The 23,600-nt window shown below is 44.2% G+C and overlaps 1 long non-coding RNA gene across 1 annotated transcript; it reads left to right on the forward strand.

Moving 5' to 3' along the window:
* The first annotated feature begins 741 nt into the window (after positions 1-741).
* LOC138991160 (uncharacterized) lies at positions 742-2,847 on the forward strand. The gene is made up of 3 exons (XR_011467125.1): positions 742-893; positions 1,690-1,832; positions 2,361-2,847. It is a non-coding gene; the product is annotated as an uncharacterized lncRNA (long non-coding RNA).
* Positions 2,848-23,600: the final 20,753 nt, after the last annotated feature.

A 23,600-nucleotide genomic window follows, 5' to 3' on the forward strand; every position in this document is an offset into this window, starting at 1 on the left:
ACTTGGAGATGAAGCAATTTCTGGAGAAGTTTAAGAAACTTGAATGTCCTTAAGCCCAACCTCTGATTTTAGTGATAAGAACACTCATCTCAGAGCAAGCCAGTGGCAGGGCTAGGGATTGACCAAGGCCACACAGTTGGCTACTCAGAGAGCCCAGAACCTGCCGAGCGTGGTTGTGTTGAGTTGGAGGTGAAGGAAGAAGCGGAACACAGCTGCCATGGGCTTTTTCCCCTGGACCACCTACTGCCTACCCCTGCCTCTCCATCCGGGTCCTTGGCAGAGTCAAAGCTTCCATGGGGACAGTCCTAGGCGCTTCCCGATCCAGAGAATCATACTGAGGGGCCACATGGCTTTGGTTCCACCTGTAGACGTGCTTTTGCTTTTTCTGAAGCTTTGACCCTGCCTTTAACAGGACTGGGCCTTACCTTGATCGGCTGTGAAATGGGGAGAACTCTCCTAAGTTCCCTTGTCTATTGCTCCAAGGCAGGACCCCTGACAAATGCTTTAAGGTCCACAGAGACAGGAGTGAGGGGAGGGGCTTCTCTGACAAAAAGGCATGATCCTCTGGAAAGTCGGGGCCAGAGCATTCAGCCCAACAGCTGTGCCCGCAGGGCCGACTTCCACAGCCTGGGCGTCAGCCTGACCAGCATTTACTGGGTTGGATATTTTTGTCTTGATTTATTTGCACAATAACTCTAAGAGGTGGGGTCTATTTTTATCTCAGTTTTACAGACGGGAAACTGGAAGTTAGAGAGAAAGCTGAAATAACTTGGCCCAAGTTCACTCAGCTAAGAAGTGGCTGTGATTCAAGTGCAGGCAGCCTGACCCTCAGCTCTCACTCTCGCTATGTTGCATCCCTAGACCACGGCTCGAGGTGTCCTGCAGGATGGAGGGTGAGTTCCACTTGCCCCCTGGAATCACCACATAAAGGGGTTGTGTGTCCTAGGACTTGAGGAAGGGGAGTGATTTATGAGAGGTAGAAGCAAAGGGATCAAGTTGAAGTGGTTTGGCAACGGCTGGGTTAGAGGAGAGGCAAGAAGGGGAGGAATAGCTCCTCTCCCTCCCTCTCCAGCGGCCTTGCTGATGCTCTTCACCTGGCCCGGTGTCTCCCCCGGGCTCACCTCTCTGGCCTGCAGGGGTCTTGTCCCAGGCATCACTTTTATGATGTAAGTGTTACCTTCGTGGAACCACAGTCCTCTGGGGACTTCAGTTGGTATGGAGGTGACAAGGACGGAAGAAAGGAAAGAAGTTTAAGTTTGAGCTTCTGCCTCTTCTAAAGCTTCAGGGTCTCCCACTTGCACCAGCCCTATTCAAAGCCCTGGACCTAGTTTATATTAGTAATTTTATATATATAATTTTTTTTCTTTTTTCCTTAAAGAGAGCACTCCCTCCAATTGTATATGCTTCAGGGCCCCATTAAACCTGACTGTGCCCCTCTGTCACCCGCTTAGCCAAATGTCAGACTCCCACAACCTCCCTGAGAAACATCGCAGACCCCTCTTTTCCTTGTGGAGCCCTCCCACACAGTACGAACCTTGATTGAAGGTGTGATTCCCCTCTGAGTAGCTGTGCTAAGTTTTTGTAAAGAGGTTGCTGTGTGAACACTTTTGCAGACCTCAAAGCCACCAGAGGATGGGAGCTGAGTCTACTTTCTTTGTAATGATGACTCTCTATGATTTTTCTCCATAGATAAATGTTTGAGTGTTCTCATAGGATTCCAAGAAGACACAGAGGGAGCATTTACATACGAGTCTACGTGTTCTCACCATGGACACCTGTGGATGTGTGTAAGCTTGCGTGTGTGCAAAAACTTCTGCACTCTGTTCCATGGGGTGAGTCACTTCTGTTATAGGGATCTTGGATGTAGAGTCAATGTCTGGGACATGGGATATCCAGTTTATTCTAGAGATTTGAAAGACTGGGCGTCCAGATACCTGTACCTCTCCAGGAAGGCCTTTGCCTGGACCATGCCAGTCTCTGGCTGCTGAGCTGCTGGGTAGGTTTAGAACCAGGGGGATCCCTGGGCGGGAGATGCTGAGGGAAGTGAGGGAATGTGGAGTGACGTGAAGGTCGGTAAGCTCTCCACTCACACCCCTTCTCCAGTAGCCCCACCCTGGCAGTGGCCCATTTCTGCACACCTACAAAGACGTCTCCAAAATGTGTTGGCCACGGTGGCACAGTCTGGTTGGCTGAAACAAAAAGAGGGGTGTTTATTGTAGGGCGCCTGGGGCGTCTCAGAACACCCAAGGGCAGGAGCGGTTGCCAGTCCCTGAGGGCGGGAGCCCGGAGCTGAAGCCATCAGAAAGCAGGCCTCGGCCTTTTGCTCGGCGAGCTGCCCCTGCACACTGCTCTCTCCCCAGACCAGCTCTCTCTGCGTCTCTGAGAAAAGTCTACAGCTACACAGCTCTGGAGATGACTTGTCTTCAGTCCTTTAGTATTTGTCTGGTCAGTGCTCTGAAGGCTCCATTCTGGCTCCTGGGAGATACTGCAAGTGGCCACCCTCTGACCAGCTACATCCAGGGGACCTGGGTCGTGAGGCTTCCAGGGTCACAACACACTGGGAAGACAGTACAAATGGCTCCCCAAGACAAACAGCTCGGCCTCCATGAAGACCCCTGCCCAGCTCCTCTCTCTTGAGTTCCCACAGTACTTTACTTGCCCCCTTCTATGGCACTTATTGTTTCCTACCTTGTGTGAGTATTGCTTTCACAAACATCTTATCCCCCCATCCCATGTATCACTAAGCTTCTCTTTTATCTTTATAAACCTCACAGCTTGTGCAGAAAACCTGGGCAGGTACTGAATACATATTTGAAGTCATGATAATCCTCAAATAAAAAAAGTTTTTAAGAGGCTGAAGTAACTTGGCCGGGTCATTTATTTCGCTGCACTGTGTTGAGTTGATTCAATTCAATTCATTCAATCAATTAATTCATACAACCAAATTTTACTGAGCACCTTCTGGATACTAGGCACTGCCCTGGATGCGCAGAAGCTCCAGCACCAAACAAGACAAAGAAAGTTCTCACCCCACTCAACTTCCACATGAGTGGAGATCATCAACAAACTAGACTATACACAGTGCCCAGGTAGAGGTGTGTAAACCTCCGGCACTGCCTTGAGGAGCCCACTTTCCTTGGGCGTCTCAGACGAATCATCGGATACATTCCTGGGTGACAGGACAGTGCTGTCAAAGGATGAAGGAGAAGTGGTGTCAGACTTCAAAGAGAGAGTGATTTACCACCTGGGGTAGAAGAAGGGAACCAACGGAGGTTTCACTGAGAAGCGGGACACGTGACTGAACTTGCAGAGTGAGTAGGAGTATGCCAGGGAGAGGTGTGTGTGTGTGTGTGTGTGTGTGTGTGTGTGTGTTGAGGGGATTGGGGGCAGGGAAAAAGAGGGGAGAATGACAGTGATAAAACCCTTCCAGATAGACAGATGCAAAAAAAGATTTTAAGCATTATGAGATGGATGCTGTTCCAGAGAAAGCTACAGTTTGAAAAGGCGCATGCATCCTGTGCTCACTGCAGCGCAAGTCATGACAGCCAAGACATGGAGGCAGCTGAGATGCCCACTGGTAGATGAGTGGGCAAAGAAGATGTGGCATACATATATACATATAATGGATATTACTCAGCCCAAACAGGTTGAAATAATGCCATTTGCAGCAACATGGTGGACCTAGAGATTATCATACTAAGTGAAGGAAGCCAGGCAAAAACAAACATCATGTGATATCATTTATATGTGGAATCTAAAAAATGACAGAAATAAACTTATTTACAAAACAAAATAGACCCACAGGCATAGAAAACAAACTTACGATTATGAAAGGGGAACAAGGGAGAGGGATAAATTAGGATTTGGGATTAACATACACACACTGGTGCTTAGCGCTCAGTCTCTCAGTCGTGTCCGACTCTTGCGACCCCATGGGCTGCAGCCCGCCAGGCTCCTCTGTCCATGGGGTTCTCCAGGCAAGAGTACTGGAGGAGGCTGCCAAGCCCTTCTCCAGGGGATCTTCCAGACCCAGGGGTCGAACCCAGGTCTCCAGCATATCCTGCTTTGAAGGCAGATTCTTTACCCTCTGAGCCACCAGGGAAGCCCATGAATACTGGAGTGGGCAGCCTTTCCCTTCTCCAGGGGATCTTCCCAACACAGGAATTGAACTGGGGTCTCATGCATTGCAGGCAGATTCTTTACCAGGGAAGCCACTACGATATACAAGATAGATAAGCAACAAGGACCTACTGCATAGCACAGGGAACTACACTCAGTATTTTGTAGTAACCTATAAGGGCAAAGAATCTGTAAAAGAATATATATCTGCATCACTTTGCTGTACACCTGAAACTAACACAACGTTGTAAATCAACTAGACTTCAATTAAAAAACAGAAGAAAGAGCTGCTGGTTCTGGAATATGGTGAGACGTTCAGCGTTTATGGAACACAAGGAACACGGGGAACAGAATGATGAAGTTAGCCAGAGACCTTGCCTAGCCTTGTATGCTGAGCCAAGGGGGTGATAGGTACGTATCAACAGCCAGCTGCCCTGGCAACTGGAGGGCAAGGATGTTGGCTGATTTTGGCATGGGACCTGGCAGAGCCTGGAGACCAGCAATAACTCTAGGCCAGGAACATATTCTAGAAGGCCCCAGGATGAAGCATTGCACTGGCCTTGGGGTTGCTAACCTCTGGCTCAGAGAAAGAGGGCTGGATAATGAGAAGACGTTTTCAATCCCAAATTGCAACCTTCCTCAGAAAGCACTAAATTTTCCTACTTTTATTCCCTGGTGAGTGTAGTGGGATTTTCTAAATCTTGCAGTTGAATTTCAAGAGATCAAAAGAAAAGCTGTTCATTTGTAGTTTTTTTTTTTTTTTTTTTAAAGCCAGCAGAAGTGGGGGCTGCCATACTCACATGTCTTATAACTTATCCTATAGTCCATGACCCCTCAGTTCAGTTCAGTCGCTAAGTCCTGTCCGACTCTTTGTGACCCCATGGACTGCAGCATGCCAGGCCTCCCTGTCCATCACCAGCTCCCAGAGCTTGCTCAAATTCATGTCCATTGAGTCTGTGATGCCATCCAGCCATCTCATCCTCTGTCATCCCCTTTTCCTCCTGCCTTCAATCTTTCCCGGCATTAGGGTCTTTTCCAATGAGTCATCTCTTCGCATCAGGTGGCCAAAGTATCAGAAAAGACAAAAAGGTCTCTAGAAACTGCTCCTGTCCTGGGATGCTGTTCCTCATGGGACCACAGGGGTGTCCTCTCTTATCCCAAGATACCTGGGCAGGGGTGGATCGTGGCCAACTTCTCGAGACCGTTCCCTGGTCAAAGTCACACCCTGGGCCCCTTCCACCTTTCCAGCTCTGCCTCCATCCCCTCCCAACTCCAAGTTAGCCTCCAGCCGTGTTGGCCTTCTTGCTAACTCCGATGTTCAGGTCTCCAGGACAGTTGTAGACAACTTTTCCCCTCATCTCTGTCTGTCAAATATCCTGTTCCTGTCAAATACTCCTGTTCCAGGTCAAGCCCAAAGGTCCTTGTCAGTGTGGAGACTTCCCCAGTCCATTTGACCCAAGAGCTCCCCCTTCTGTACTCTCTCAGCACTTTAGACTCATCTCTGTTACTACGTAGTATTATAGCTTTTACTATGTTCTTATGTGAAGTCAACTGAATTTGTTGACTAAACCTCAATCATCTCTGTATCCCTAGGCCCTAATAACTGTGCCTGACAAACAATAGGCTCTTGATAAATACTGTTTTTTAAAAAAATTAATTAATTTTAATTGGAGGATAATTACTTTACAATATTGTGATGGTTTTTGCAATACATCAACATGAATCAGCCATGGGTAAACATGTGTCCCCCACCTCCTGAACCCCACTCCCACATCCCCCCCCACTCTATTCCTCTGGGTTGTCCCAGAGCCCCAGCTTTGGGTGCCTTGCTTCAAGCCTCGAACTTGCACTGGTCATCTCGCTTACATATGTTTCAATGCTATTCGTTCAAATCATCCCACCCTCGCCTTCTCCCACTGAGTGCAAAGGTCTGTGTCTCCTTTGCTGCCCTGCAGGTAGGATCATCGGTACCATCTTTCTGAGTTCCATACAGACGTGTTAATATACGGTATTTGTCTTTCTCTTTGCGACTTACTCTGTTTGTTGATGAGGGGTGGTTTATCTCAGCATCTCATCTATCAGGGTTGGGTAGTATAAAGATGACTTTGGGAAGAATTCCAACAGTAGAAAATGAGGAAAGGGCATTGCAGGTGGAAGAATGAGCAAAGTCACCAAGGAGGGAAACGTAGGCAAACATGGGAGCCTGGAGGGAAGGAGAGGAGAGGAGAGTGGCAAGGGCCAAGCTCCATATGCCTTGCTGAACCAGGGCATTGTGATCTTGTCCCAGGGGGCTGCTATTCCCAGAGGAGGAGACTGAGCCATCGAAAGGTCGATCAGCTCACAGGCGGGTGATGGAGATGGGATTAGATCAATCCTGTTCGACTCTCAAGCCCATGACTGATCAGAGCCCTTGGGAAGAGTAGGCGACTGAGGTTGGCTAGAGCCTAGAGTAAGTGAGGAGGAGCAAAAGGAGTGAAGTGTGGAAGGACCACATTACAGAGTTACATTACTAACGGTGTCTCGTGTTGTCGGACTGCCTGTCGTGTGCCACAACCTGTGTCAGGGACTTTAAACATGTTATTGCATGAAAACATTAGCAGTGCTATTACATGATCAACCCCACTCTACAGATAAGAGAACTAAATCTCAGAGAGGTTCAGTAATTTGCCCAAGGTCACACAGCCAATTCGTGATGGACCAATGACTAAACTTGGGATCTTTCGATTCCCCAACCCAGTTCATTGCGAAAGAATTTAGCGAGTGAATCATCGCTTAATACTTCAATTCTGAATGACATAATGGGGTATGGTTTTTTTTTTTTTTTACTTTACATAAGCAAGTTCCAAGCCTAGGCTTTTCTTCCAACACCATTCTTTCCTTCCTGTATGTTTCTGCTCACTAGGCCTGTTTTTGTGCCCTGTGTCCTCCTCCCAGATGGATAGAGCTGGACTCCAGGCAAAGTGAACTGCTCGCTTTAAAAAAAAAAAAGACCAATTTTCTGGCAGATTAGAACTTTTCTTGAGAAAGAGAATGGGCAGGAAGGTGAGAAAAATGTAAAAAAAAAAAAAAAGAAAGAAAGAAATAGGGGACCTGGCGCAGATCTCAAGAAGAGATGGAACAATGGCTTTGGGAGGGCGGGGAAATTGTCCCTGTTTTCATATACATTTCCTTTTTAGGCATTTAGTCCTGAATGGGTGAAGTTCAAAATCAGCTTCAGTCAGAATTACCTGCTCCTGCTTGTTCAGAAGGCAGCTTTTCTGCCCCTACCCCAGGTATTCAGATTTTTTTATTTTTGGTGACGCCCAAGTGTCCGTCTTTCTAAACAAGCACTCCAAAGACTCTATAAATAGAAAACACAGCCTTCAGTGACACGGTTACACTCATGAGTTTTAGCCATCAGTGTGGAGAAAATTTGAGGTGGCAGGAACTTGGGGCTGGATGGCTTCCAGGTTCCTTCCCCAGTCGCAGGCATTGACCCGTAGGCTTGTGTAGGAGTCCCGGTCTTTCGGAATTACTGATGTGGTTACAGTAGCAACGTGACTCTGTGGATGGAGGAAGGTGCGTCGGATGTGAGAGTCTCCCTCCATGAGCCCATGTGCGTCATCTCAGTCACAGCTTTACTTTCAAAAACAAGTCATTTTTGTTCCTGTCAGCATCTTGGCCTGCAGTGGAGGGCAAGCTGAGATGCAGGGGCCCAGACAAGCTTCAGGTGATGCTTCGGGGCTTGGCTGGGGCTGCGGGGAGCAGGAAAGTATTAGTAGACCGGCTCTACGTGATTAAAAAGTATGACTTCACAAAACACTGGAGATAAGAGCTATCTGCTTGCATGAATTTTAGGGACTGTAGTGTTTTGGGTTTTACTCTTTATTACCAGGGATAATAGAGGTCGGAGCTCTCCAAGGAAGTCAGTTTCAACCTGGATGCACTTCCAAACAATCTGAAGCTTTAAAACATGGAGCCGTCCAGACCTCACCCCAGATCTACTAAATTCAGGTTTTCAGGGCTGGGACTTAGGAATCTGAGTGAAGCTCCCTGGATTCTGGAGCAGCTGGACTGGCACTGCTCCAGGGACTGGAAGACACTCCAGAGAGGTGAAAGAGAAAATCAGTCCAGCTTGAATATTGCAATATCAAGTCATCTGTACTTCCTTGCCCCATCTTTGTCTTTTCCTTTCCATCCCCACCATTACATGGCAGGAAGCTCAGAAAAGCCTCACCTCTCATTTCTCCTAAGAGGCAACACAGGGATTTATTTAGCTGTGTACAATCCAGAAGGGTTTGATGCATTCGGATATTGTACATATATTCATTTTCATTACATTTAAACATGGGTTGCTTGCTAATTACACTGGCCTGCTGATTTTGTGGATGACTTTGTAGGATGTGGGCTCCCAGGCCCTGGAAGTCACAGAACCACATTGGACGACTTCTGTTTGAGCCATGGTTTAGAGAACCTGCACTGGAAGAGCCGGACAGATGAACCCTGAAGTCCTTTCTAACACAGGCACTCCACGGCTTCAGTGTGAACCATGTCAAGTGTTCTTCTCTTGACTTTCATGTTTTCTACACCTCCATAAATTCTTTACCCAGATATGAGCCCCAGGCTGGGTTCATTGTAATTAAATGGGTGAGAAACTGAGAGTGACTAGAGATGGAAGGAATTAGAGCATATGAAGTCTCCCCAAGGGTGCATCACTTGAGTCATACGCTGCATCTTTTGTCTCAATAACAAGCTCTTACTGATGTCATTACCTTTCCAGGGACAACTCAGCCAGGAAGAGATTTGGTGTACCTTGAGAAAGTCACAACACAGAGAGGCACATGTACCTGTGTTTGTTGTGACACTATTTACAATAGCCAGGACACGCAAATAACCTGAATGTCCACTGACAGAGGAACGGATAAAGAGGATGTAGTGCATATACACAATGGAATATAGCTTAGCCACAAGAAGGAACGAAATTGGGTTGTAGAGATGTGGATGGACCTTAGAGTCTGTCATACAGAGTGAAGTAAGACAAAGAGGAAAACAAATATATATTAATGCATGTATGTGCATATATTTTTCTAGATTTGGAATCTAGGAAAACGGTACAGCTAAACCTATTTTCAGGGTAGGAATAAAGATGCAGACATACAGAACGGACATGTAGTCACAGGGAGGAGGGAAGGGGAGGGTAGGATGAATTAGGACTGACGCATATACCCCACTGTGTGTAAAGTGAGTATCTGGTGGGAAGCTGCCGTAGAGCACAGGGAGCTCAGCTCGGGGCTCTGGGATGACCTACAGGGGTGGGATTAGGGAATGGGTAGGAGGGAGGTCCAGGAGGGAGGGGATGTATGTATCCATATAGCTGACTCACTCTGTCCTTTAACAGAAACTAACAAAACATTGTAAAGCAATTATACTCTAGTTTTTTTTTTTTTAAATGGTGTTCCTGATTAGAGATGCTTGATGCAATGACTCAGGAATCAAACAAGAGAGCAAACTGCTAAAGAAACCCCCTCAACCAGCCTCCTTGTCTGCTTTCTGAATCTTCACTGGGGGGTGGAGGAGAAGAAGATGTGCTGGGATTGTTTCCACCTAAAATTCTCTATTTGTTTGGGCCCTGAAATTCCATTATATCATAGGAAAAGTAACCGTGCCCTTGAAGGACTGAATGCACACTGACTGCTGTGGGTGGGGTGATCTGAGTCCCAGGGGAGGCTCTTTGGAAGAAGACTCCATCGGCCTCTTTCCTTTCCAAATCACACCCCTTCCTCAGAGCTGCACTCAATCCTGAGCTTGTCTGTGGACATTGTTCTGATCATTCAAGCCCCAACTGATGTCCCTGCCCACACCTGGTTCTGATTCTAGAGTATACTTGTATTCTTAATCATTTAACTCTTAATCATTTATGCTTTTCTGATAGTTCTCAATTAGCTGTTTTGGATTTTTATGTATCTTTTCATGCTAATTTACTTTCTCAAGGATACTGTGAAGAAGTTAATGCATTTACATAATTTATTTCCACTGAAATAAATTGTTGAATTGTTGAGTGTCATTTTATGGTAGCCATTGTTCAAGGTCCTGGGCAATATATATATATATTTTTTCAGATATATATATATATATATATATATACAGATATATATTTTTTTCAGATGATAGGTGCTATAAAGACAAAGAGTCTATGGGAAGTTAAATAATATGATAAGAAATAATTGCTCAGGAAAATGAGTGATAATTTCACTCATTTTTTGTTTACTTATCAAAAGTATCATATGCTAGATGTTTTTAAAAAATTACGTCTCTGTGACTAGACTAAACCATTACAAAAAGGAAACAATCCAAGTGGAAAAAATACTATTAGGCTGAAAAACATGGTTATTGAATTAAACTGTAAAATGGAAGCCGTGACTTACACATGGACACTGCGGGAAACTAAGTTAGTGAGTAAAAGATCAACTCAAGATAAATTTCCTAGAACACAGAAGAAAAAGATAAAGAAATGAAAATGAAAGAATAGAATAATTGCGAAAGACGGATATCAAAGAGCCAACCCACAAGTAACAGGAGTTACTAAAATAATTTACAGAATAATTTGTAGCAGAAGCCATATGTAGAACATTTATTAACCTTCAGTAACATTTTGTTTTTGAAACTGAGCCTGCTTATGGTATTAATTAAGAATCTTTGCTTTGTGTTAGGGTCTCAACTCAAACTGGCTTAAATGAAAGAAGGGATGTTATTGGCTCATATAATGAAGCCCACAGGTTCACCAGGAATCTGGCTCTCCAGCTCTGGTTTTCCTCCAGGTTAGCTTCATTCTTGGGCACCTTATTCCCATGGGGTGGCTCTCTTTTGCTCCTATATTCTTCTAGGTTTCCAAGCCCAATGGGAAGAAAGAGTTGTGTATTCCTAATACTTGTGACATTAACCTTGGGTTAATCCTCACTGATTCTGGTCTGGCTTGAGTCTTGTACTCACTCGAATCAATCCAGGTGCCCGAGAAGGGCTGTTGCGTTAGTTTGATTGGTAGCACACTCTCCTTCCTAGAATGAGGGGATGTTCAGATCTGTCTAGTGCCCACAAGGACTGCAAGTGAGGGAGAGACAGGTTCCCACAGGATAATGTGGTTGTGGATTTCAGAAGAAAGGGGAACACATGCGGGGTAAGCTAAATAACATCATCGGGGGGTAGATTAATAAAAGAACTGCTCTTGATCTAAATCTAAAAGATTACCAAAATCCTATAAATAAGTATGCCTCAGATTTCTCCTTCTAACTCCTAACTCTAAATGCGATCTATGAGCTGTGTGTGCCAAGTCGCTTCAGTCATGTCCGACTCTCTGTAACCCCATGGACTGTATAGCCCGCCAGGCTCCTCTGTCCATGGGATTCTCCAGGCAAGAATACTGGAGTGGGTTGCCATGCCCTCCTCCAGGGGATCTTCCCGACCCAGGGATCAAACTCGAGTCTCTTATGTCTCCTGCTTTGGCAGGTGGGTTCTCTACCACTAGTGCCCCCCTGGGAAGCCCCTAAATGCTATGACACAGGGGAATTCTTTCCTTGAATTGTGGAGGAAAGGTTGTGTGACTCAAGAATTCTTGGGCAAACTGACGCTCATAGTATATGTACTCTTAAAATAAAGTTCCTAGGATACTCCTTGAACAAACTGGTAAAAACGTGTTCCGGAACAATAAGGATAAATTAAGAGTAAGTACATACCGTCACCAAGTCCTGTAGTTCTACCTCTGAAATGGGTTCCCTTTCCACCATCACCTGTCACTATCACTTCTCATCAGGACCATCGCCAGTCTGTGAACTTGCCTTTGTCTTTCCTTCTCAACCCTTCCAAGCCATTCCCTATATATTACCCAATGGTCTGCTAGTAATTAGATCACATGTCCTTGCTTAAAATAGTTTATGGCTTTGCATGGTGTGTAGAATACATTCAGGCTCCTCACCATAGCTTTTGAGAACTAGCCTGTGCAGATTCAGCCTCCATGCATTATCCCCAACCCACTGTCCTCTGCTCACCTCACTGCAGACACATAACTACCTGTCTGTCCTTTCTGCTAATGTGCCAGACTCCTTCCTCTGCAGGGCCTTCACACACGCTGCTGCTTCTACTTGGACCTTTCCTTCTCTCCATTCTCCTTGGCTGGCTCCTCTTTCATGGTGTTTTAACTTATGTACACCACTTCCTCAGATGTTTTCTGATCTCATAATCTAAAAATAGGCTTCCTTCTATTTTTCTTGGCATCCTTATCTCAAACCACTAAACAGTCTGCAATCATACATTGACTTGTGTTTACTTGTGTTATATCTGTCTTGTCTGGGAGCCTGAATCCATGAAGGCAGGGACCTATTTTGTTTGCCACAGAATTCACAGGTTTTAGTACTTGGTGGGATACAGGAGTGGTGCAATATATATATATATATATATATATATATATATATATATATATATATTTTAGGAGGCAGGAGAGAAGAACCATTGAAATGAGGCAGCTACATAGAAATAAATATATACTAAAAAGATGTTGAGGTAGTCAATTTAATTGTAATTTCTAATGTGATGGCAAACATTTTTCCTATTAAAAAGATGATGTAAACAAATGGAGCTGGGGGCAGATTTTAAAGTTCTGAATTAAATGAACAAATTCAGTATATAATGCCCTCTGTTTCTGATTTCAGGCCAGAAAAGTGGATACAGACTAATGTGGTGCAGGAGCTCGGAGCTGAACGAGCTGCGCATACAGTGTTTGTGACCTTGAGGGAAGGATGCTGCTGCTGCTGCTAAGTCGCTTCAGTCGTGTCCGACTCTATGCGACCCCAGAGACGGCAGCCCACCAGGCTCCACCGTCCATAGGATTCTCCAGGCAAGAACACTGGAGTGGGTTGCCATTTCCTTCTCCAATGCATGAAAGGGAAAAGTGAAAGTGAAGTCACCCAGTCATGTCCGACTCTTCGCGACCCCATGGACTGCATGCAGCCTACCAGGCTCCTCCGTTCATGGGATTTTCCAGGCAAGAGGACCGGAGTGGGTTGCCACTGACGGAAGGATAGGATTCAGTAAATTAGGGAGAGGTGAGAAGGCCCTTCCTTGTGAATGTGTGAGTGTGTGTGAGTGTGTGCATGTGTATGCTTAGTGAAAGACTAAGCAGAGGTCTGCACTTTAAGATGAGCAAGCGTGGGGGGAGCGGGCAAGGAGCCCAGCGAGGCCTCCATTGCCAGAGCGCTCAGTGCGGGTTAAAACTCAGGAAATAAAAAGCTGCAGCGACGAGGGCCGCGCTGGTGGGCCTCTGGCCCCTGGACGCCGAGGACGCCTTGTAGGACAGGAATAAGGGCTTGGCCGAGGCGGCAGGGAGGCTGCAGGCGCGGGAGGGGCTGCTGCAGAAGGGAAGGCTGAGGGCTGGGGCGTCGCGGATGACGGGCGTGAGGAGCCCGGATGCCAGGAGCGGAGGCAGGAGGCTCTGACACGTCCTCCCGAATCCAGAACTAAGTCTTCTAGAGGGAGCGAGCAAAACTGCTCTCTAGTCCCAGACAGCAGCCTTTCTGTGACTCGGCGTGTGTCCCTCGAGGTGAGCCCTGAAGGAACAGTGGAGAGAGGGCCTGGAGCACCCTCGCGGCTGGCCCACCTGCCTCTGCCCTTTCGTATCTCCGTCACTTCAGCTAGTTCACATCTTAGGACGGCTCTCCTGGCAAGGAAGGCGGGACAGCGTTCCCCACAGTCTCCCGTGTGATCCCCACCGTAGTAGGCTTTGTCAGCTGTGATGTCACTTATGCTTGGTCCTGGATGGGGGGCGGGTAGGTGGGCATCTGTCTCTGGGGATGCCGTCTGTGGGCTTGGGCTCCGCGGCTTTTTTTCCTGCTGGGTCCTCGCTTCAGTTCAGCCTCGAAGGAAGACTGTGCTGGCCAGCTGAACAGGGCATTCCTCTGTCCAATCTTCAGCTCTGATAGGGACTTCAAAAGATGATTTCATCTGTCACCCTGCCTCTGAGAAAGTCTGCAGTGCACCCATCCCAACTTCTGGGCATCTATCTAGTTTTAGGAGACTCACCAGAAAAGGCGAACCTCCTGTGACCTCTTCACTGGTATAGCAGCCTGGGAAGATGGGGTTGTAAGAACACTTGCCACCAGAGGGCACCATAGCAGGCCCTGCACAGGACATGAGACCCACACAGACCGGAGACAACCAGTAGTCGTGGCAGTGGGCTGGCGGTGGTGAGAAGGAGGTCTTTCCTCTAAAGTGACTTGTAAGATGCGTTTCTTCAATTCTAATGAGACTGATGGGAATTTCCTCAGATTAATCAGTGAATGGTGAATTGTAGCTCTGCAATTGCCATATATGGACTCAACCATCTCATCTGTGCTTTTGAAAATCTTACTGCAACTTTATCTGAGAGCAATATCCTTCAAGGGGATGCCCCTTCCTCTCAAGACCCATCTCAACCACACTGTACTGCCCCTGGACTCAGAATTAGAGTCAGATCACAGCTTTGCCTAGAGGAGATGAGTACAAAACCTGACTCAGGAAGAAATGGTTGGTATACTACAAGAAGTGCAAGATTTTTTATTGGAAGAAACCTGGAAAATATACGTAGGAGTATATCCTAAGGATGCTAGACTAAGGATGATAGAATACAGCACTTTATCAGATCAAATTTGTTGGGTACATTTGTCAGATATTCTGGATTTAATGTATTAGCCCTTGCAACTGGAAATACGTCTAAAGTTTTCTTGTCTGGCTGACTGAACCTTTTAGACTCAATAGTGGCATATGCTTAATAAGGCTGGAATGCTAGGATTTCCCTGATGAGATGCAGAGAAAAACATTCAAGGCTTAGAGAGACAGGAATGATAAAGTGACTTTATCATATGCTATCCACACACCTACCCCCCACCTCTATCAACCTGAGGGCCCAGAGGACAGTTCATTAAGACACTGAAAAATACATGGCTGATGGTAACACTTGCATCTCTGAAAAACTCCACAGTGGTTGCTTTTTCTAAGCCAGATGTAGAGATGAAAGATGCCTCCACTGACTCAGGCTCCAGTTTGACTGGGAGGGATGGGGCTCCCTTATAACAGAGTCCAAATAACAGAATTCAACCACCAGAGACAAGAGCATACTTATCCTGACAAGCAGCAGGGGCATAGTGACAATCACTAATTTGAAACCTAGGGATTTTTAGTTGGACTAGTTGATCATGACACATCTGGGAATGAAAAAGGTGACAGTCTACTAAAATGTTGTTTGATCTATACAAAAAGCCTGTGTGTGTGCGTGCTTAGTTGCTCAGTCGAGTCCGACTCTCTGTGACCCCATGGACTGTAGCCCCCGCCAGCCTCCTCTGTCCATGGGATTCTCCAGGCAAGAATACTGGAGTGGGTTGCCATGCCCTCCTCCAAGGGATCTTCCCCACTCAGGGATAGAACCCAGGTCTCCCGCATTGCAGGCAGATTCTTTACTGTCTGAGCCCCCGGGGAAGCCCCCCAAAAGCCTAGTGACCAAAAACCTGACTTGAATGGCCTCTCATTCAGTTTACAGACCTCAGGCAGTTCCAGACTCAGAGTCCCTCGATTGAAGGGGCACAAAATGACCCACCCTGTGTCTTTGTTAGGACTCCCCCCACCCTGCCTGCCACCCGGCTACTCTAGTGCTGGCTTAATGGATCTGAGTACCAAGGGAGCACAGTGGCAGCGATGGGGACTTTTATGTGGGCTCAACAACATAGGCTGGCCCTAATCAGGGCTTCTATCAATGCTGCTGAGTGTCTAACCTGCCAATTAAACTAAGCCCCTGATGTGGCTCCTTTTCCAAGGGGCAGCCCCTAGGGGCAAGTTGACTACATTGTACCCCTTCTGTCATGGAAAGAAGAAAAAAATTTCCTCCCTGGAGGAGACATGTATTCTAAGTACATATTTGGTTTTCTGCCCAAAAATCTTCTGTCAGCACCATCTGCGATTACAAAATATGGTGTACTATACACAACGTTACTTCTGATCAAGAGAGTCATTTCAAAAGAATTGCAGCAATGGGTTCATGCTCTGGGGATTATACCACATACCCCACATACCTCATCCCCCAGAAGCAGCTGGCCTATTAGAAGATCAATAACCTACTGCAGTTACGGTACCAGTTGAGAAATTACACTCTGAAAGGACAGAGGTTCTTCCTCAAACAATGGAGATGACATTTTGAATCACAGACAAATATATAGTCCTGCGTGTCCCACATCTGGACTACATGGGACTGGGAGTTAGAGGTGGAAGCATAATGGCTCCTCACACTTTTAAATCTCATAGTCTGCCCACAGATTTTTTTTTTTTTTAACTTCCAGTCCCTGTGACTTTGAGCTCTTCTGGTTTGGAGTCTTCATTCCCAAGAAACAAATGCTTCTACCAGGATGTGCACCATTATTGCATTGATTTGGAAGATGAGATGGCCACCTGGTCGTTCTGGGTTCCTTATGCTACCTAACCAACAGGCAAAGGAAAGAGTTACCCTGCTGGCTGGAGTGACTGGTGTTGCTTACCAAAGGAAAACTGGGTTACTGCCACTCAGCGGGATCAGGGAAGACTATCTGAAATGCAGGATGCCTTTTTGTATTTTCACATCCAATAGTAAGAGTTGATACAAGATGAACATTTTCCCACTCCACTGTGAAAGCCATAACCAGTGATGATTCAGACCTTTTAGGGAGGATAGATTACACCATCATATTAAGAAAAACCTCAACCATCTTAGCTACTAGATGAAGGCAAAGGAAATATGAAATGCAATATGAAAGAAGGAAGTTATAAATATCAATATGGCCTGATGACCAGTTATGGACCTGCTTATTATTTGAGTGCATGTATATATAATTCTGTAAACTAGCCATTTTATTCTTCTCTCTCTTTCTTATTCTTATTATTTTCACATGTTTTGTTGGAAGCTTACAATTTGGTTTTTAAGAAGCATATATTCAGATGAGATTGTGACTGAATCTGAGAAATAATGAATGTTGCTCAGAGACAGGTGTAATGACAGTTGGGACTTAAAAAAATCTAAATTTGGGGAGAAGACAACACTGTCTTGGTTTATATGGAGAAAAGTTACAATTTGAGGAGTAAACAAAAAGGTTTTTTGTGGTTATATCAAGGTTCAAATTTTTGTAGTGCTGTGGATGCTGAATAGTCAAAGATATGGCGTGTATCAGTTATTAGGCTATTGTATCTCAACCCCAGACCTTTTTTTTTTTAAATATTAAAACAACTTTATTTTGTTCAGGAGAGTGGGGAAGTGTCCAGTCTCAGAGCGTCTAGCATTGCTTCTTGGTGCCAGGGCCTTGGTAACCTTGAGCATCTAGGATCCTGGAACTAAGACTCTGAAAATCACAATTTTGCTTTTCCAGTTGGATCACATGATAAGGACACTTGATGGAGAAAGTGCAAAGCTGAAGGAGGAACAAACGGTTTTTTCCTGGCTGTGTGATTCTTGAGGATTTCCTGTCTGATTGTGTTTCTTATGAATATTACCCCAGCAAACTTCTTCACCGTAACATAAGCATTTTCTTCATTTTCTTCTTGTGGCAGTAGCTGAATCCACTTGGCGGTTTTTCTAACATCTGCAGAATCAGCCTCATTTGCTCTTCCCTGGGTATACCAGCAATGGCCAGTGCATGCCCCATCCACAGAGATCTGGGTCCCAGTCCCCTGTGTCCCTTTTCTAAACTCAGACATTTAACACTGGCTGAGCAATGCTTCCTACTAAGAGGTCTGAGTTTCAGTTCCTCAGGACCTCTCTACTAAGTTTTAATAATTCCACCTATTTCCTTTGCATCTTTATATCTGAACAGTTGCAACTTCTATGATTTTACAGTTCCCTTTGAACCCTTTTAGTTACTTTGATGGTTAGTTTTATATGTCAACTTGGCTGTAGTGCCCAGTTATTTAGTGAAACACTAATCTAGGCATTGTTGTTGAGGATATATTGTAGATTTGGTGAACATCTGTAATCAGTTGACTTTATCTTTATTGTTGAATTTATTTATTTTATTTGGCTGCACTGGGTCTTTGCTGCGGCATGGGCTTTCTCTAGTTGTGGGGCATGGGCTTCTCATTTGCCCTGTAAATTTATTTACATTGTAAATCAATTATACTTCAATAAAATAAATAAATAAAACAAAACGAATAAAAATTTGTTTATACATTAAGAGATTTTAGTTTCGTTTCTCTGGAGATCCCTGACTAATAGTTATCTACTTCAGATCTTTATATGCACTAACATGTATTAAACTCTCTCTGTTCAAATAATGGGGGCTTCCATGGTGGCTCAGTGATTACAGTCCACGGGGTTGCAAAAGAGTCAGGCACAACTTAGCAACTAGACAACAACAGCAACATTCAAATAACTGGTGTGGTTTTGATTTCCTGACTGAACCTTGAGTGATTCAGTGCTGAAGAATTGGTGGAAGTTTTAAAGAAAGACTCCCATACTAAATGTGAGTTTAAACAGCTAAAGTTGGTAGAGAATGCATCCAGTGAATAGAATGTGGCTTAGGCAGAGAAGACAGATGTCAGGTGTGTCTGGTTAGAAGTGTTTTTCTAACCTAGTGTGTTAGGTTAGAAGACTAGCAAGAGACAATGATTACCACTTCGAGCAGTTAAGCAGTATTTTGCAGAGCCTAATGGAGGGAATCAGCATTTCAGGAGAAACAGGTTAAAAAGCTCTAATTAGAATACACTTGGAACATAAACAGATGGTTGAAGAACAGGTGCTTATACAAATAGCTATGAATTCTCTAGAATGACAGGATTATCCTAGGGCATAAGAAAAACAGAACAGGACACTTTGGATCACATAAAAGACCAGAGTTGGATCAGAGTGGATCCACAGTGGATCAGAGCAAAGGTTGCTTATCTGAGATATTGATTTAGGGTTTAGTTTTTTAGAGAAGATGTTCTATTTATCTATTCCTATGCATCCAATCATCTAAAGATACAGAAGCTTAAAACAACCACCACCAGCAGTTTAGCTGTTGAAACACTAACAGGTTAATGTTGTTTCCACACAGTGTTACCTGAAACAGCTAGGTTTGGGCAGATCCATTTTTAGATGTGTCATTCATATGGCTGGAGCTGTCTCTCCGGGAGTCTAGTTTCTAGACTTTTCTAGGCTTTCTAGTCTAGGCTCTCAAGATGCTGGGCTATGAGCCACCTCTCCACGTGGGCTTGTCTCCAGCAATTTGGGATCACCTATAGCATAGTCGTTGGGAATCAAAAAACAAGCATCCTCAGAGAGAAAGTGAAAACTGAGAGTGTCTCAAAGTCTGGGCTCAGAAAATGGCACAGTGTTGCTTCTACTGAATTCCATTGGTCAAGTAGCTACAAAACCCAGATTCAAGGACAGGAGGTGTAGGTCTCACTTCTTAGTGGAAAGAAGGTCAAGGAAATTTGGGAGTGATGTCTTTAAACCACTACAGAAGAAATATAAAAAGGAGTAAAAATTTTACTTTCAAGAATGGCTAGCTGACCAAATTACCTGGTCAAATGTATGTGGTTTTCTTTCCATGGGATGAGTTTTTAGTCATATAAGTCCTTTTGAAATACTGAGTTAAGATACCCCTTTCTTTGTTGTTATGCATGTGGCTTTCTGAATTAGGTCAATTCTACATGATTAGCAACATGACTTTGGGATTAGAATGAGCAAAATGGAAGCAAAACAATTCTATGTAATGCATAGTCTTAACAAGAAAATGACTCTAAGGCAAATCATAAACATGTCTTGGAAGTAGTCAGATAAAAAGGATGTATTATGTACAGAGGAAAAAGATGAAATTGATACTAGATTTCTCATTGGAAACAATGCAAGTGAAAAGACAGTGGAGGATTATCTTTAAAGGACTGAAAAAAAATCTGTCAATCTACAATTATATAACTAGTGAAAATAACTTTTAAAAAATGAAGATAAAATACAGACTTTTTAGATGTACAGAAGTTAAAAGAATTCATTGCCAGGAGGCCTGCTCTAAAATAAATGTTAAAGAAACTCCTTTAGGCAGAAGAAAAATGATACTAAATGGGAATCTGAATGCACACAAAGGTTTAAAGAACCCTGAAAATGGTGCTACATGAATAAATGCATCAATTTTTTTCTTTTAAAAATCTCTTTAAACAATAATTGTTTAAATAATAGAAATAATGTATTTTTGAGTTGATAAAATAAGCACGGGCAAAATATGACAAAAATAACATAAAGTCTGGGAGTGGAGAAATGGAAGTACACTATTGTAAGGTTTTATATTTAACATGAAGTAGACTTCCCTGGTGCCTCAGACAGTAAAGTGTCTGCCTACAATGCAGGAGACCTGGGTTCAATCCCTGGGTCAGGAAGATCTCCAGGAGAAGGATATGGCAACCCACTCCAGTGTTCATGCCTGGGAAATCCCATGGACAGAGGAGCCTGCCATAATATGATTTGGAAGTAGATAGTGATAAGTGAAAGATGTCTATTAAGCCTTTAGGCAACCATTAAAACAACAAAACAAGGAGTTATATATAATAGGTCGGCGTGCTAAATCCCTTCAGTCATGTCTGACTCTTTGTGACTCTATGCACTGCAACCTGCCAGGCTCCTCTGTCCATGGGACTTTTCAGGTAATAATACTAGAGAGGGTTGCCCTTTCCGTCTCCAGGGGATCTTCCCAACCCAGGGACTGAACCCACATCTCTTACAGCTCTTGCATTGGCAGATGGGTTCTTTACCACCAGTGCCACCTGGAAAGACCCAAAAACCAGCAAAGGAGATAAAATGGAATTCTTCTCCTCCTCATCATTACTGCTATCATCACCACTTCATGAATTCAAAAGAAGTCAGAAAAAGAAGGGGTTAAAGGCATTAAAGAACAAATGATACAAAACAAACAGAAGGCCATTAAGATCTTTTTTGTATAGTTCTTCAGTGTATTCTTGCCACCTCTTCTTAATATCTTTTGCTTCTGTTAGGTCCATACAATTTCTGTCCTTTATTGAGCCCATCTTTGCACGAATGTTCCCTTGGTATCTCTAATTTTCTTGAAGTGATCTCTAGACTTTCCCATTCTATTGTTTCCTCTATTTCTTTGTCTTGATCACCGAGGAAGGCTTTCTTATCTCTCCTTGCTATTCTTTGGAACTCTGCATTCAGATGTGTATATTCTTTCTTTTCTCCTTTGCCTTTTGCTTCTGTTCTTTTCACAGCTATTTGTAAGGCCTCCTCAGGCAACCATTTTGCCTTTTTGCATTTCTTTTCCTTGGAGATGATCTTGACCCTGCCTCCTGTACAATGTCACAAACCTCCGTCCACAGTTCTTTAGGCACTCTGTCTATGAGATCTAATCCCTTGAATCTCTTTGTCACTTTCACTGTATAATCGTAAAGGATTTGATTTAGGTCATACCTGAATGATTTAGTGGTTTCTCCTACTTTCATCAATTTAAGACTGAATTTTGCCATAAGGAGTATATGATCTGAGCCACAATTAGCTCCTGGTCTTGTTTTTGCTGACTGTATAGAGTTTCTCCATCTTTGGCTGCAAAGAATATAATCAATGTGATTTCAGTATTGACCATCTGGTGATGTCGATGTGTAGAGTCATCTCTTGTGTTGTTAGAAGAGGGTGTTTCTATGACCAGTGCATTCTCTTGGCAAAACTCTGTTAGCCTTTGCCCGGCTTCATTTTGTACTCCAAGGCCAAACTTGCCTATTACTCCAGATATCTCCTGACTTCCTACTTGGACATCTTGTTTAGGTGTTAGTTCTAGAAGGTCTTGTAGGTCTACATGGAACCATTCAACTTCAGCTTCTTCAGCATTAGTGGTTGGTGCATAGACTTGGATTACTGTGATATTGAATGGTTTGCCTTGGAAATGAACAAAGATCATTCTGTCGCCATACCGTGATGGTGTGATCACTCACCTAGAGCCAGACATCCTGGAATGTGAAGTCAAGTGGGTCTTAGGAAGCATCACTAAGAACAAAGCTGGTTCAGGTTATGGAATTAAAGTTGAGCTATTTCAAATCCTAAAAGATGATGCTGTGAAAGTGCTGCACTCAGTATGCCAGCAATTTGGAAAACTCAATAGTGGCCACAGGACTAGAAAATGTCAGTTTTCATTCCAATCCCAAAGAAAGGCAATGCCAAAGAATGCTCAAACTACCACACAGTTGCACTCATCTCACACGCTAGCAAAGTAATGCTCAAAATTCTCCAAGCCAGGCTTCAGGAGTACGTGAACTGAGAACTTCCAGATGTTCAAGCTGGATTTAGAAAAGGCAGAGGAAACAGAGACCAAATTGCCAACATCTGTTGGATCATAGAAAAGCAAAAGAGTTCCAGAAAAACATCTACTTCTGCTTCATTGACTACATCAAAGCCTTTGACGGTGTGGATCACAACAAACTGTGGAAAATTCTTAAAGAGATGGGAATACCAGACCACCTGACCTGCCTCCTGAGAAATCTGTATACAGGTCAATAGCAACAGTTAGAACTGGACATGGAACAAGAGACTAGTTCCAAATTGGGAAAGGAGTATGCCAAGGTTGTATATTGTCACCTTGCTTATTTAACTTATATGCAGAGTACATCATGAGAAATGCTGGGCTTGATGAAGCACAAGATGGTATCAAGATTGCCCAGAGAAATATCAATAAACTCAGATGCACAGTTGACACCACGCTTATGGCAGAAAGTGAAGAAGAACTAAAGAGCCTCTTGATAAAAGTGAAAAAGGAGAGTGAAAAGGCTGGTTTAAAACTCAATATTCAAAAAATGAAGATGGCATCCAGTCCCATCACTTCATGGCAAATAGATGGTGAAACAATGGAAACAGTCACAGACTGTTTTCTTGGGCTCCAAAATCACTGCAGATGGTGACTGCAGTCATGAAATTAAAAGATGCTTGCTCCTTGGAAGAAAAGCTATGACCAACCTAGACAGCATATTAAAAAGCAGAGACATTATTTTGTTGACAAAGATCTGTCTAGTCAAAGCTATGGTTTTTCCAGTAGTCATGTATGGATGTGAAAGTTGGACTACAAAGAAAGCTGAGCGCCAAGGAATTGATGCTTCTGAACTGTGGTGTTGGAGAAGATCCTAGAGAGTTCCTTGAACTGCAAGGAGATCAAACCAGTCAATCCTAAAGGAAATCAATCCTGAATATTCATTGGAAGGAATGATGCTGAAGCTGAACCTCCAGTACTTTGACCATCTGATGTGAAAACTGACTCACTGAAAAAGACCCTGATGCTGGGAAAGATTGAAGGCAGGAGGAGAAGGGGACGACAAGGATAAGATAGTTGGATGGCATCACCGACTCAATGGACATGAGTTTGAGCAAGCTCCAGGAGTTGGTGATGGACAGGGAGGCCTGGCATGCTGCAGTCCATGGGGTTGCAAAGAGTTGGACATGACTGAGCAGCTGAACTGAACTGAGCCAGAAGGTAGACTTAAACCTAACCACATCA

This window comes from Bos mutus, chromosome 16, assembly GCF_027580195.1.
Source record: "Bos mutus isolate GX-2022 chromosome 16, NWIPB_WYAK_1.1, whole genome shotgun sequence".
NCBI lineage: Eukaryota > Metazoa > Chordata > Mammalia > Artiodactyla > Bovidae > Bos > Bos mutus.